The 15,570-nt window shown below is 41.1% G+C and overlaps 1 long non-coding RNA gene across 1 annotated transcript; it reads right to left on the bottom strand.

Annotated features, from left to right (window-relative positions):
• Nucleotides 1-10,726: 10,726 nt before the first annotated feature.
• LOC124659156 lies at nucleotides 10,727-14,218 on the bottom strand. The gene is made up of 4 exons (XR_006989465.1): nucleotides 13,569-14,218; nucleotides 13,409-13,458; nucleotides 11,900-11,961; nucleotides 10,727-10,924 (listed from the first exon to the last, which is right to left on the bottom strand). It is a non-coding gene; the product is annotated as an uncharacterized LOC124659156 (long non-coding RNA).
• Nucleotides 14,219-15,570: the final 1,352 nt, after the last annotated feature.

The following is a 15,570-nucleotide window of genomic DNA, read 5'->3' as shown; positions in this document are numbered from 1 at the left end:
TTAGCCTTTGAATTGGATCTACCGGGAAGGCTAGCTCAAGTTCACAATGTATTCCATGTGTCACAACTCCGGAAATGCTTAAAGACCCCAGATGAACCAGTATCACAGGATGAGCTCGAGTTACAACCAGACTTGACATACATCGAGAAGCCAGCCAAGATTCTCGAGGAGAGCTGGAAACAACTCCGAAATAAAGCTATCAAGTATTGCAAAATACAATGGAAGCATCACCCCGAGAGGGAAGCCACCTGGGAAAAAGAGGAAGACCTGAGGAAAACATACCCCAAACTCTTCAGGTATTACAACCACAACTTCGGGACGAAGTTTTCTTTAAGGGGAAAAGACTGTAATGTCCCAGGTTTAGAGACGATCGAGGGGTAGATTTTAGAAAGGGAAGTGCATTGCATGGTAAATTCTGGGGAAATTTCGCGCTTTTTAACAAAAACTGCATCGAAGGGGAACAAGTTTCTCTCTCGACACCTTACAGGGTTAGGGTTTCGAGAGTGCGACAAACTTGCATCTCACTTAACTAGTTTAGGGTTTTGAGAAGAGAGGGGAGAGTTTGCATCAAACTTAAGTTGCATGATTGAATTCTAAATTAAGTGGCATGGTTGAATTCAAACCAAAGTTGAATTTGAAATTCAAATTCAAACATTAAATAATTACCCTAAATATTTGAATGGTGAGGAAATTCATTAAGTAAATAATACATAACACACATTATGAATAAATTTAAACAATAAGACAAGCTCATTAGAGAAAACCTTGAGCTTTATTGATTAACACACAGGATACATTGTCTTTACAATATTCATAATGGAAATAAATGAATTTTACAACATACTACAAGAATTGGAGAAATTGAAAAATAAAAGAAAATAAAAAGAAAAGTACAAGGATGGATCCTATCCTAAATACTACAAGATCATCTTCACTTGATCTTGGATTTGATGACCTCCATATTCATTTGATCATCATCTTGATTCCCCGCACATAATCACAACAAAAGAAGTTATGCCAAGTGGCATAGCCACTTGGCAGGTTAGAAATATAATGGCAACAGAGAGGATATGCTCACAGCTCTGCCGAGCTGATCCTCTCCAAGTCAAGTTCAAAGGATCAGGTGCACACACACACACACACAGGCAGCTCACACTGCATGTGTGCATGCTCAACACCAAGCCACTGAGTGTGCATGTAGCACAACACACACACACATCAGCAGTGAGTCACAAAGTGTGCCAGACCAAGCTGTCGACCGGGGAGAGCAAGGGAGCACCAAATATAAGCTTTTCGAAGCAAACCCTAAGCCATATCCATCGACGAGCTTCATCTGGGTAAGTCACCAAGAACACAAGAACACAAGAACCAGCCACTTCGCTGTTCAATCCGCCTAACTCACCACAGACCTTGAATCAAGCACCACAAGATTGCCGGGAGGAGCGGGGCAAGCACAAGCTCAACACCGAAAAAATCCTCTACACCAACAAACTATCTAGGAGGCTGGAGTGAGGTATAAACCAAATCAACTCTGAGCAAAACCAAGTTTTGCTCATAAATAAGCATACAATGCATCACGGGAGCACGAAGGGTAGAATACCCTGTTTGTGTCATCATCTCGGCTACAAAGCCGGTTGGTGCAAGCAAATATGGGTAAGACCACTAGGTAATCATACTATGGGAACATCGGTTATGCAAATCGAGTGCATAACTAAAGGAATCCAGCCAAGAATGAATTCATAGTTAGCCTAACCCACACACTAAGCACCTACGGCTAGCTAGGCCATCGGACTATAGACAAATCTTTGTCTATATAATTTCTCAACATCAAAAGCCACTTTGGAAGTCCAGTATTGGATCAAGCCGGTGAGCGGTTGTTCAAATCCAGCAAGAAATTACCAACTAGAGCAAGCCACGGAAGAAGGGAGCTACCCTTGACAGACATCACGAGTCTTGCCGGGGCTACCTCAACCTACGACCGAGCACAAGAACCCACACATCATTATCCATTTGGATTCAGTACAGGGCTAGGGTACACAACTGAGTGTTGGCATCCATCTAGCCCTGTCACAATTAATTGGATGATCACAACTGCAAAGCAGCTCACATCACTTATCCACTTCAGTAAAATTCAGGCAAATACAGATAAGTGAACTAAACAAACAAATCAAAGCACCAGGGCTTTGCAGTGATCCAATGGATCACTGCAATCAACAGTAGTTGCTTAAGCCAACAACAGTACACACCAGGTTAAGCTCGTATGAAGCACAAACGAGCATCGGTGAACACCGGTGAGTCACGGAGAGGAGCACACGAGTTTCTCACAAGCAAGTAATGATCAATTGATCATCAAAGCATCACTTACTTTTGCTACAGATCACTATAGCCAAGCATAGTATCATCACAAGGCCCGAGATAATTAAATTAACCATATAATTGAACAATTGCATCACAGATAAGTGAATAGAGCTTTATAATTGTATCCAGAAGCACTCCATCAAGTGATGGAGTTGTTAATGCAACAGTTAGGCTCAATTGAGCATGTCTAGGAATTAGAGCACATATAATAGCACATCTAGAGCACTGGCACTTGCCAAAGGCAAGGATCATCACAGAATGATCAAGCCAAGGGCAATCCATGGCATATACAGGAAAGGAATATTATACAGAGAATCAGCAGGAGTCACTAAAATTACACGAGCACCACGAGCATGCTCATAAGCAATAGTTCATGAGTTGCAACGAGTAAGCAATTGAGCAAGAACAGACACAGCACAGACAAGCTAGAACCATGGCGGATGCACGAGCAGCAGACACGGTCACACAAGCATAGCGAGCGAGCGCACAAGCTAGCAAGCCGCGGCAGCGCATCGGCACGGCCAACATCTCCACATGGGGAATGAGGCCGGTAGTCGAGCCGGACGCAAGGGAGAAGAGAACAGGAGAGGAGGATGAACTAGCAAGTAGAGAAGGAAGAAGGAAAAGGATGGCGGCGCACATACCCGGAGCGGAGCACTACGGCGTCACCATGGCGGTACGGCGGCACAGCCCGGCCACGGCAGCGCTAAGCCATGGCCAAGCCAGGCGGTCGCCGAAGCACGGAGGCTCCAGCGCAGGCACGGCGAGGCACACGGCCTCGGCACCAGGAGCGTCGGCGGCGACCAACTCGCCGCAGCACACCACGGCAGGCGAGCAGAGGCGATGGGGACGCGTCAAGGAAGCGGCGAAACACAGATCGGCGCGGTGGATCTGAAGCGCCGTCGAACGACGGATCAGGTGCGCCGCATCTCACCGGCGGCGATGGCCGGAGTCGGCCGGAACAATTCGGCAAAGGGGGCGGCGACGCGCGCGTCGCCAGAGCGAGTAGGGGATTAGGGTTCGAGAGTGAGGGAGGACGACGAAGCGACTGGGTCGGTTGGACCGAGCCCACTGGGCTGGTCCAACCTAACCAGCTCGGCCGCCTGACAGGTGGGCCCTAGGGGTATTTTGGACATTTCCAAAACACCCATTTAAATGAGAATTTCCAAGAATTTTATAAAATAAGATACAACTCTAAAAAAATAAGTAAAAATATGAAAATTAAACAGCATAAAATTCTCCATCTAAATAAAATATCAAAGAGAATTTTTGAAGACAAATAAGAATAAGTCTTCATTTGATGATTTAAATAATCATTTAAATCACACATATAATTTTCAATAATAAAAATAAGTCCATTAATGTACTTGGACTTTAAAAACACCTTGACAACATTTCAAGGTTGAATTTTACTTTAAATCAAGTATCCCCAAATTATTCTTAGTATTAACCTCTTACATGAAATAATAACGACATCGGAAGGGGGGAACAAACCCTAAAAATGGAATCATGCATAATTGCTTCTTTAACCATTGCCCTTATCGGACAATGATGCTATTTTTCAGAACCAGAGGACAAGGGTCAGTCCACACCATCCAACTGCAAAACTTTGCAGGTGTTCGAGCAAGTTCATCGCTTGCTCATGTCATTTGAGTATTTTTATCAAATTACTTGCAAAGTACTATGATTATCACTATTGCATAAAAACCAAAACCACTATTTTCATAACTATGAATATGACTATGTGGTGGGCAATGGAACCATGGATTGTGTTGATATGGTGGAGGTTCCATTGCAAGGGTTTGTATCCATCTAGGATTAAACAACAAATGTCGCGAGTGATTCTTGTGCCGTAATACCCGTGTTAACCATAAGATCTGGAGTGGGACGGAATAGTCAACCGTATTTCCACCTCTTGTACATCGACGGATTCGCTTACCGTAGACGGTTGTATCTTGCGGAGCAATTGGTGGGTGGGGAGCCCCTTCTAATTCCCCACGGTATAGCTGTTGCTTACCGTAGACGGTTGCTGCTTGCGGAACAATTGGTGGGTGGGGATCCCCTTCTAATTCCCCACGGTAATGTGGTCTATGATGGGTTGCAGCTACCGGCGAAGGAGTTTGGTTCAATCCCAGACTGTTGTCGTGGTCGGGGTCCACCCTGAAATTACGGGAATAATGGGACCGGCGAGGACCCAGGGTCGGGGTTTGCAACAAAGGGTGGGTGTGCAAGGTAGCGGAGGAATATGATTGACTATGACCTTATACCGGGCCTCACACCGAAGGAAGTGTGGACGGGAAAGCTGCCCGGTTGGCACCAAGGTTAAGATCTCTTATGGGTAAAGCAACACACCTCTGCAGAGTGTAAAGAACTGTGACCTGTCACTCCCTGTTCCGGGATAAGGAACTGCGAACGCGGCCGGAAAGGAGCTCCATGAAGTTCTAGTAAACCGGTGAAGGCTGACGGACATAGCTCTTCGGAATAAAAGCAACTCTTGAAGAAATGTTTACCAAAACTTGCATTGGTATTAGACTTTCTGGTCTAATATCGTAGCTAGTGCATTAAACACCTCTTATCTATAATGAACTTGTTGAGTACGCTCGTACTCATACCACTCTTAAATCCCATGCTTAGATTGTCAGAATCGTCTGGAGGACTACGACAACAATGAACGAGCCGAGATCATCGGCTATGAAGAACCAGACCTCTCTGGAGGTATAGAAGGCGTAGACTACCTCATCGTCTACGGATCCGGGGAGGCTTCCGGAGGAGATCAAGCCTAGAGACATCCAGTAGTAGTAGTAGCCGAGCAGCCCGAACTCTTAGTATTTAGCTGCTCGAGGCAATAAATGTATAATTTAATGAGACTCTTATATTGAAAGCTAAGTTGGGTTCGCCTCGAACCCAGGAGTATCCCTCTTAGGACCCAAGAGGAGCTCCAAGATGATATATGTTTGATGCTTGTAATAATAAGTGAATGAGTTATGGACCCTTCTATGTTCTGTTGTACTACTCTGAGGGATGTAATATTTGCGGAATGGTACTTCGTGAATGTTATATCAACGACTGGCATACTACAACATGCAGTGGTATGCAGGGTCACCACATGCTCCACCGCCATCTCCCTCACCATTTCCATCCTTCCCCTCTCAATAACCATATATTCTATTTGTAGTACTGTTCGTTGTTTCTTTTAATGCCAGTGTTCAATACGTAAAAAAAAACACATATGACGTAGATTAGACCACTTTCGTTTTTCTGCACCCTAGATACCGCTAAACAATTACATTCTGCATGAACTAGATTTACGGTTTTATGGGAATTTTGTCTTCTATATTAAGCTAATACAAATTGTCAAAAGAAGTATTCCAGAAAATTAGTTGAAAATAAATCAATGGTTTCTTGAGGAAGGATAAATGGTTGCATCATAGGGCCGGAATAATGCTTGTAGTTGTGAGCTTTACATGCCTGTTTGCCAGCAAGATGCTTCGGTCAATCAGGAAAAATAGGAACATTTTTAGCATCTCTGCTAAGATGTGAACCGTTGCTGGCTACTATATTGACCCGAAGGTTTCAGATTTTATATCTGTCGGACAAGTAACACTTCTTTCTTTCTTAGGTACTAAAACTCGCACGAGCTTTCTTCTACCGACCACCTATAAGTGTAAATTACATGTTTGTAGAGTGGGTTCCAAGTGGGAAGATCACACTAACTACAATTGAGAGTTAATATAATTACCAATTCATAGAAATTGTTTACATTTTACAAATATTCATCAGATGTGATGGCCTATCATTAAAGTCATTAGTACCACAAAAAAATATGTTTTAACTTTATCAAAATATATCTCAGAGGAAGCGAAAGGAAGGCGGCCAGAAAAAAGCCATCTAGGGTTACGTACCCTCGCCGGCGACACCACTGGTTCGCTCCACCTTCGATGGTCTTGGGGCCTTGGAGGTGTGGTGGACCACGGCCTCTCGCCGGCGGAGGGTTTTCGTTCTTTGTTAGGTTGTTTTTAGTGTCTTCTTTGAGATGATGAAGCGGCAGCTACATCCTGAAGTCAGAATAAGGTCGTTCCCATCCTATCCTTGCTCCGGTGGTGCGTCTTGCATCACAGAGAGCCCGTGGAGTCGTGTGTCCGGTGGATCTCATGTGATTCAGTCGGTTTTCATGTTCGTTTGTGTTGTTTCAGGTCAGTCTCTTCCGATGTACGTTTGTCATCTTTGGCGACGGTTGCTGCTCTGGTGCGCTGGTCCTTTGGGACCTTAGCCTGACGACTTCCCGTTTGTCTACGACAACAAGCTCTATTATGACAAGATTTGACTGGATCCGGTGATGGAGGGGCGAGGACAGCGGCGCGTCTTCAGCTCGTGTCAGTGTCTATAGTCGTCGCTAGGTGGTGCAAAGACCTACCTGTAATTTTTTTTAATATTTGGTTTGTTTCTACTACTATTGATGATTATTAATAGATAGGTAGAATTTTTGCAAAAAAAAATCATTAGTACCAAAAAACAAAGTTGTTTGTAATCTAAATTTAGGTACTGAAAATGATGATTAAGGAGTTGCATGCGCAATTGCGCGGGCCACTTTACATGTTATATTAACGACACTACATAAGAGAACCAATATTTTATATTATTATGGTCTTACATATTTTTCATAAGTACACAAAAAAGATTTTTTTTTAAAGATAGCCATGTTAGAGACTATATATTTCCGATACAATGTATTTACATGCAGGTGAACTTATAAGGACATGATTTCCCATCTAAGAATAGTGTATACAATCATATCTCTCTTTCTCCCACTCTTTCTAGAGTTCTCTAGTTGGTGTTAATCTAAAGAATCATTTTTCAGGTACGAGAAATTTAAACGCTTTAAAATAGTTCATGTCGGCGTCTTAGCTCCTAAAAAAATTATACAGCAATTGATTTGATGAATTGATGATTTACTCTAGTCTAAGCAACTCGATAGGCAAAGTGCTGACATGAATGGTAGCAGTAGTCTGCTTCTAGACCATGCAGCTAGCTAGTATGCATATCTACTGAATGGAGCCCCCAACTTCTGACTTCCCATGTCGAAAAAGGCATGTTTAATAATCTAAAGTAGTGAGGTATCCCGAAGTATCTAGAGGGTTCCAGTGTTTCAGGCTTTCAACATCGCCAGTTCAAGAGAAGGATGGGTGACGAATCTGTGCATTCATAACCGTTAGATCTGAAGAGTCCTTGTTTGATGAGCGGTAGATAGCACCTCTAAGCTGCAAATCAACGGTTTCAATTACTTTAAATGTGCATTGGCGGGAAGGCTGACAGAGTGAAAAAAAAATAAATTCAAAAACTCATGTATAGGATAGAAAAAAAATATAACATGTATTATATATAGATAGATAGATAGATAGATAGATAGATAGATAGATAGATAGATAGGTATAGATTAGCTAAGTGTCCACGCTTTGCCGCGAAACAATAAAGACAAATGTGGTTCTCCAGCAACTGGTTACAAATGTTATACTATTACATTTCCCTCCATTCAACTACTTCACCCTTTCTAATCAATTTATCGATTTTGCCCTCGACTACATATTTTTGGCGGGATAGAAAATCGCATATATACGGACTACAATGTACATGGCAGCTGACTTGGACCATATCATAGTTGGACCCTCAGATTTCCTAAATAAAGATCAATCCCCTTACATGTGTGATGTGTACGGAAGTTCCAGGCTTGTGTGCATGTTTCTTTTTTGGATAAAGGAAATATATTAATATGAAGAGATACAAATTACACCAGCCTATGCAACAACACGATACCTTAATAGTAGTACGGATGCACATAGCAAAAAGAAACTAAGAAATGAAAGGTCACGCTACGGTATTTCAACCCTAGCAGCAACAATACATCCACCACCAAGACAACAACTTAACTCCGGGCTCTCCAAGCGACGCCTTCAAGAAGGAAACAATGCACAAGCGCCATCGTTGCCTAATCAAAAGACCTTAGGTTTCACCTTGAAGATTGTCCCCGCTCTCAAAATAATGCGTTCAACAAGGCTATTTCCAGGCACAACAAATTAAAGCCAAGCCTTGGATTTCCATCCTGAAAGGTAAGACTCTAAACTTCACATGTGATGCCGCTCCCACTTGCATATTGCTGCGAAACCCAGAACACCGAGCAATTCCCTCACATCAGAGAGACTCGAACCTCCATTGCTAGTCCTCCAATCCGTTCTTCATGATATTCTCCGCATCTAATATCACCATGGACCAGAATGTCGTCTGATGGCAACACAGAACAGAGCTTCACGCCGCTCCCTCCAGAACCAAACCGTCGGAATAAAAGTATGGGTGTACACGACCAAATACCATCCGATGCAGCAAACTCCAAGCATAAGGTGCGTTGGTACATTCACCGACAGAGCCTTCCGAAACTCGTCACTCCGACCAGGTGAAGAAGGACCGGCCTCAAGAAGATCACCATCTTCGCAAAAGAAGAACCCTATTAGATAGATCGGTCGGTCCCCACGCAGCCGCCCGCTGGACCACCTCATCAGTGGAAGAGGAGGCCACCACTGACCACAGAACCGTCGGCGAGTCATCCGCCGCCACCCCCAACACTGAAGTAGGTCACCACCATGAGCCACCAGGAGTGAGAGGCCCAGAGGACCCACCAACCACCACCAAGCACGACCACGCCGCCGTAGACACCGGATCCCCTGGTATAATTAACACCTTGATCGATAGCTGCCTGCATTGACCTTGAACTTGCTTTTCCCTTGATTGAACGGTTGTTCGACCCAACAGACTTTGTATGTTTGCAGATCCTAGAGCCTAGAGAGATCTTGGCAGCAGCAGTGCCGCATGACACCACCAGCCTGCACCTGAAAATCAGGAAACCAACGAGGACAGAGAAAACGAGGTGCGAGAACCATAGCCAAATTGATTCATACTAGGTAGGAAAGCGCGGCTTGCCGCGTGCTTGCCCACCTACGGCGGCCAAGCAAATATGGACATACTTTGTGAAAGAATTTAAATTAAGGTGACATAATAATTATACATTACAACACTAAATTAAGGTACCACAGTTATACATTACAACAGCCAAACAATACGCAGTCTCTAATGAGTAATGACCAAACATTTTGAAACCAGAATGTCCAGAGAAGATATACATAGGCAGAAGCACTTGCTTGTGTCTCTGGTAAACTACCTATGAATTAAATAACTTCAGTGTATCAATAGCCCAAAAACATTCTATGAAAAATAATTGTATGTTTTCAGATAACAGCTAATAATCTCAAGACTCTAGCAGCATGTGCTAGTTCATGAGTTACTTTTATTTTGATCTCTCATAACCAAATCAAAGTCATGAGATACTTTATTGTGATCTGTCATAACCAAAGCAAAGTCTACTACACGATCAATCACAACGTATCACCTTAATCTTCCAAAAAATTTGCAATAAAGGATTTAACAGGTGCGTTTGATCAAAGTTTGCAACAATCCGTTTTGATACTCATTTTGTTGTCAACACGCAGAGGCAGTACAAATCACCACTTGTACAAGGGCCTCAACTTCCCAATCTGCAAGGGCCTCAACTTTTGAGCATCTATGCACTTTCCAGGACACGTGAGGCAGTTAAAATCACCACCCCAGCATCACCAGTTGTCATTGTTCTAGCCCTAGCTTCACCCATCTCAAGAATAATATTGTCAGCAAAATTGATCTACAACAATTCAAGCTTTTCATTTTGACAAGGAAATTAGGTAGAATAGTAACATTTTATGGGTGGATTAGTTTACTGAATACCTTTACCCCGTATTTGAAGTTCCATACTTTGAGCAAGAATTCAATCATTGCTTTCACAAGAATAGCATGTCCAGCAAAACGGTTTAACTATGCAGCCTTCTGTTGACCCAGAACGGTTTTCGACAAGATGCAAATTACCTGAACAGTGAATTCCTCTAGAAAAGGGTGAAGCTGCGCATAGTTGTCAGTCTGTTGAAACATACAATAGATAACTGACAGGCGGAATAACTGCGGCAGATGGATTATATTGTGAGAAATCGAAGTAGATGGCACCACAAAACCAGTGAAACCTTCAGATATGTGCACAATAAAAAATTCTCCACACCTGGATAAAGAATGATATACCTCACACATAATATATTTCATACTGTTCCAAAGTATTATACAACAACATAAACATTCCTTCAATTTTACATGCAGGAATGTTCATTGCATTGACGACAACCTACCAAAAGAGTTCATAGGACAAGTAACTGAGCCTTCCTATAACAACTGGATGCCACTGAAGCACATAAAAAATTATGCTGATGAAAGGACAAGAAAATTGAGAGACCAGAACAAATAATAGGTCAATATTTGTGCAAACAACATGAAACAATGAAGGATACATTTGTGTCTAGTAAAGTGAGACATACTGCTTTTCATCTTTCCTCACCAACATAGGTCTTCATGTTTACAACAACTACAACTAACACGAAAAGATAATCCCCTTGCAGGTCCTCTCATGTGCTACTTGAACGGTCCCACTTCCTACCATCTTCTGATTGATAATACAAGCAGTCTTTCAGCTCAAAAAAAAAGATAATACAAGCAGTCAAATGAAGCAAGGCATTGTCTACTCCACAAACCACCAACATCTCTAGCTCCTTTTGGTGGACAGACATTGTCAAATTATGCTCGAAGTTTAAAAGAATTGTTTCTTGCTCAATTGCTTCCGATGGTAACACCTTCTATTAGAGCTTGAAACTTTTTTAAAAAAAGGACGGTCTGAAATCTCCCTTTTGTTCTTTTGGGCTATACGTTGGGCTAAGCCCCCTTTTGTACATTCTATCCCTCAATATTCTACATATTTTTCTCTTCTACTAAATTTACTGTCGGGGCCTCCCCTACAATTTTTACCTAAAAAATGAGCAGACCAATAAAAATTAGGGTATTTGCTGCTCTTTGTTTAATCAACTTAGTACATGTATCACTCTGGTTCTGGAAGTGAAATCCTTTCAACCACAAGGTCTATCTTTCAGACATTGAATAGACTAAATTTTCACTTAGCTTTATAAGACAGTAAAGTGACAGAATCAAGCTAAAATGGGTCATTCCAAGTTACAACATGGTTGCTGGTCCTTAACCCTGATATTTTCCTCTAGGTTTACATCACCCACATGGTACTTTCATTGGAAAAAGTATTGACTTTCAGATTATATATTGTTCTATGGATTCAATCATGTCACTCGCACATTCAAATAATGCATGAATCACTTATGCGCCCGTACCTAAAGACCATAAATCATTATACACTTATTTAGTTCGGGTGTTTCCTTAGATATTTCAAAACATATGAGCCTGACAACTTCCAGAATGCAAATAAAAGTATAAGCAGATCACATCTAAAATATATTACATCACCGGGTTCAGTACGAAGATAGCAATCTAGTTGGTGAAACAAACAAAAAATAGAGGTGAACGTTTTCATGGAAAAGAAGAAATCATACTTTTGCAGGGTGGAGGAAGTGCTCACCTGAGCTTAGACCCTCCGATCGCCATCTATGCAGGTAGGAGGAAATGCGGCTTGACACCGCCCTGAAGAGAACAAACGGCAAAGAGAGAGGGTACTGTCAAGGGGGATGGGTGAGGACAAAGCTTATATCCAAATATGTAAAACATTTAGTAAGAAAAACAAATATTCCAAAATCACAACCTTGCACTAAACAGTGGTAAGATAACTTCAAAAAGTACACTTTCCGCCATAGATTAGTACCGCAGATTGCATGGATGATACATATATATACATATATTGTGTTACTTGTTTATTTATCAGTTTCTGGTCAGGCCATGTATCACATCAGGAAAATGCTATCTGTCGACATCCTACATTGAGAAGCAACTATGTTTTTCATTTAATATCAATAAATACATGTTTTTTTTTCGAGAAAACGCAAAGGACTCTTTGCGTTTCATTTCATTGAAAAGATAGAAGAAGTTTACAAGCCTCCTAGGAGGTGTTACAGGGGTTTATTACAGCTAGGAAATTAGTGCACATCCCAGGTCGTTGGAAGCACGTCTCTCGGTCCCTTAGCACCAGCCGTAGCCCAGGCCGCCGCTTCGTCTTTGATGGTAGCACATAGGCTGCGGATGGAGGGCTGCTGTCCATCGAAAACGCAGCTGTTGCGGTGTTTCCAGATCATCCAGGGCACCATCAGGGTTATGGTTGCAAGTCCTTTGCGCATTGGTTTGGGGTTCAGCAGAGCAGAGTGAATGTTTAAATTAATTTAAGAACCGTACTGACACACAGCTCCTAAGAGCAATCATGGCCAAATAAATCATAAGTGCAATGACATCATCTTCCCTTGCTTCTCCTCTATCGGCAGACCCAAACAACCCACATATCCAATTCGAATGGCACACTCTTGTAGCTAGCTTGCAGCAAAGAGATAAAATACTGCTAGAACATTTTTCCAACACCCAGAATATGTCAGCTAGAGACTAATCCTTCAAACCAGATCATCCACAAGATAATTTTTCCGAGGCAAGTAGAAACCGAGAGGAGTCATCCTAAATGCATCATAAATTGGGGACTTACAAAACTTCCAGTAGCCATCTTTAGCTACATCATCTGTGATCATACACAAAAAAAATCTCAGAATACATGTGTCGTGCTTGCTGCCTCACAGGACACCCGCATAAAAAAATCCCCTGCCTCACATCTCCTTCCTCCCTCCTAGCTCAAAAAACACACACTCAGCTATCAAACTAATATTCGATTAGATTGCATTGGCAGTGCATATTTCTCGGGTTTATAAGATGGACATAAGAAAATGAACAAGTCCACAAAGAGTTTGACAGGTAACCGAATGCCATCAGGGCATATAGTACAATAATCTTAGAGCGCCAAAAAATCAGCACTTTGCGCATGTATAAATATTGCAAGCAGTGAGGTATGGGTAAACTGTGACATGAAGGATAATTATAGCAGCCAACACTATAGATATATGAGAAACATAGCTTTTAAGGAACACTATGAATTCACCTTTGCACTAAAATTTACGAACTTTATCTTGGTATCCTATTTGTTTGTGCCTTTTCACAGAAACATCATGGGATTATTCAAGAAGTCGAGAGACCTAAACATCAAAAAGGAGTACAATTGAACAGAGAGGGAAAAGCGCGGTGGGGATATGATGGCATACCTACAGCAGAGCATCAAAACTGGTCATTGTCAGCATTGGCGTGGGAATCTCCTTGACATCCAGCCCTATAAGCACAATACAATGAAATTAATCAAGGGAGTAAATAGAATGAAATCTCCTTTTAAGGTACAAATCAAGCAACCTAATTACTTCTATTTTTTCCATTGGTATACTTACAGCTGGCACATGTGCAAGAGCTAGAAGTTTATGAATGAATCAAATAAACTGTAACCAAAGCATCATATTTCCCTTAACTTTCCATATGTATCAATTGTAGCAGTAAACATCTCACTACTTGGAAAACTAACCTAATCAAAAAAATCATTTCAATCATACGTTCATAAAATTTAGGTTCAGTCAGCAGTATCTACAAACATAAGTGTGTAGCTCCTGCAGGAGTAACACTTTATCTAAGAGCAACTGGAATTGAACTAAAACCATGGAATGAATTATGAACCAGAGTGAGTAACAGTTAACTCCAAACAACATGACCTTGTACTGGACCATTCATTCCTTCCTAGCATGATGAAGTGATTCTTTTTTGTTTGAGGCATAGTCTAAATCTGCAGTCTGAGCCATACAAATGGTTAACTTGGCTACATAAATCCATGGCTTTAAAGCAAAACAATCTAATGAAATGAAGCATTTCTGAAATTTAGATTACCTTTGTACACTGTACATTCAACAGATTCCAGAACTGAAAAAAATGAATATGTCATAAAAGGGAAAACCTAATCCGTTGGAATATGCCTCAAGAATTATGAATTAAATGTATCCACGAACCGCAATTTACATCACCCACAGACCCTGTTTGGAAGGATAGCCAGAGTAAGGTTGGTGTATAAGGGTACATGATATTTTTGATCCATCTACAAGGGTTCAGTCAAATTTTACTACTCCAAATAGCTTTTACTCATATAGAATGAAGAAAATTGACCATATAGTAATATTTCCTTATCACAAATTTTTCTTCAGAAACATATTTTAACATGGTAATCAAATGGTCGGCAAAGGGTACATATATTTAGGTAAAACAAACTTACCACTATACGGATGGCTATAGATACATCGTATATCTGCAAAAGAAGAACACAAATAATTAACACGAGCCAGCTTTCATTACTACCAGAATGAAATAGCTTTCTGTAAAGCGTGAAAAGGGAACATTTATTTCACCTTCAAAGAAAACACACATGCCTAATGTATTAATAATGTTGGAAAAGATCTCTCGCATGATGCAGCCAATATTTCCTGAGATAGCAAGGTAGAAAGAACAATTTTATGCATTATAAACACAAACTTAAAGGCATAATCTGCTAAAAAAATGTCGGACTCGTCAATACAGCAGTGATGATCACACTCAATACAGGTTCAATCAGAACTATATTAGAGACAATGATAAGGTATGACGCCACTGAAATATTAATCTTTCAAACCAGCTAGTAAAAAAAATCTTATACATATAGATGTCTTAGTATTACTGAAAAATTCTTAGATAGCTAGGGAACTAAGACTTTCATAGAAATATGATTCTATGAGCATAATCTAGAAAAAAAAAGTAGAAGTGATGTTTATTATTAAATGCCCTTTACAACACCATAGCCTGCTATAGCAATTCCCTTCATTTGTTTGGTCGGGATAGGAGAATGATTCTACTAATGAAACAACAAACGAAGCATTGCTCAGATAGTCTATTTTCTTGATCAAACGTATGTAGTCAAATCTGGTTTAGTTATGGTGACCATGCTTCTCATATTATAATACTCCCTCCGTTCCTTTCTATAATGCCTATTATTTTTTCGCATTTATTTCAGAATATAAGAGTAAAGCTATGTTTTTTTGCAAAGAACCCCTTCCACCGATCAGGTCAAGTCCAGAAAATCTGGAAAACGATCTGGTCATGTATTTCTGAGATCTGTTTTCAGTTACCTATTTTGTCTGTGATATCTCTAGGGGGTTTTCTGTCAAAAAAACGGCTCGCGCTAATTTCCATGCCAAAAAA

Source organism: Lolium rigidum, chromosome 6 (genome assembly GCF_022539505.1).
Source record: "Lolium rigidum isolate FL_2022 chromosome 6, APGP_CSIRO_Lrig_0.1, whole genome shotgun sequence".
NCBI classification, from domain to species: Eukaryota; Viridiplantae; Streptophyta; class Magnoliopsida; order Poales; family Poaceae; genus Lolium; species Lolium rigidum.
This window is presented reverse-complemented; position numbering and strand designations above follow the sequence as displayed.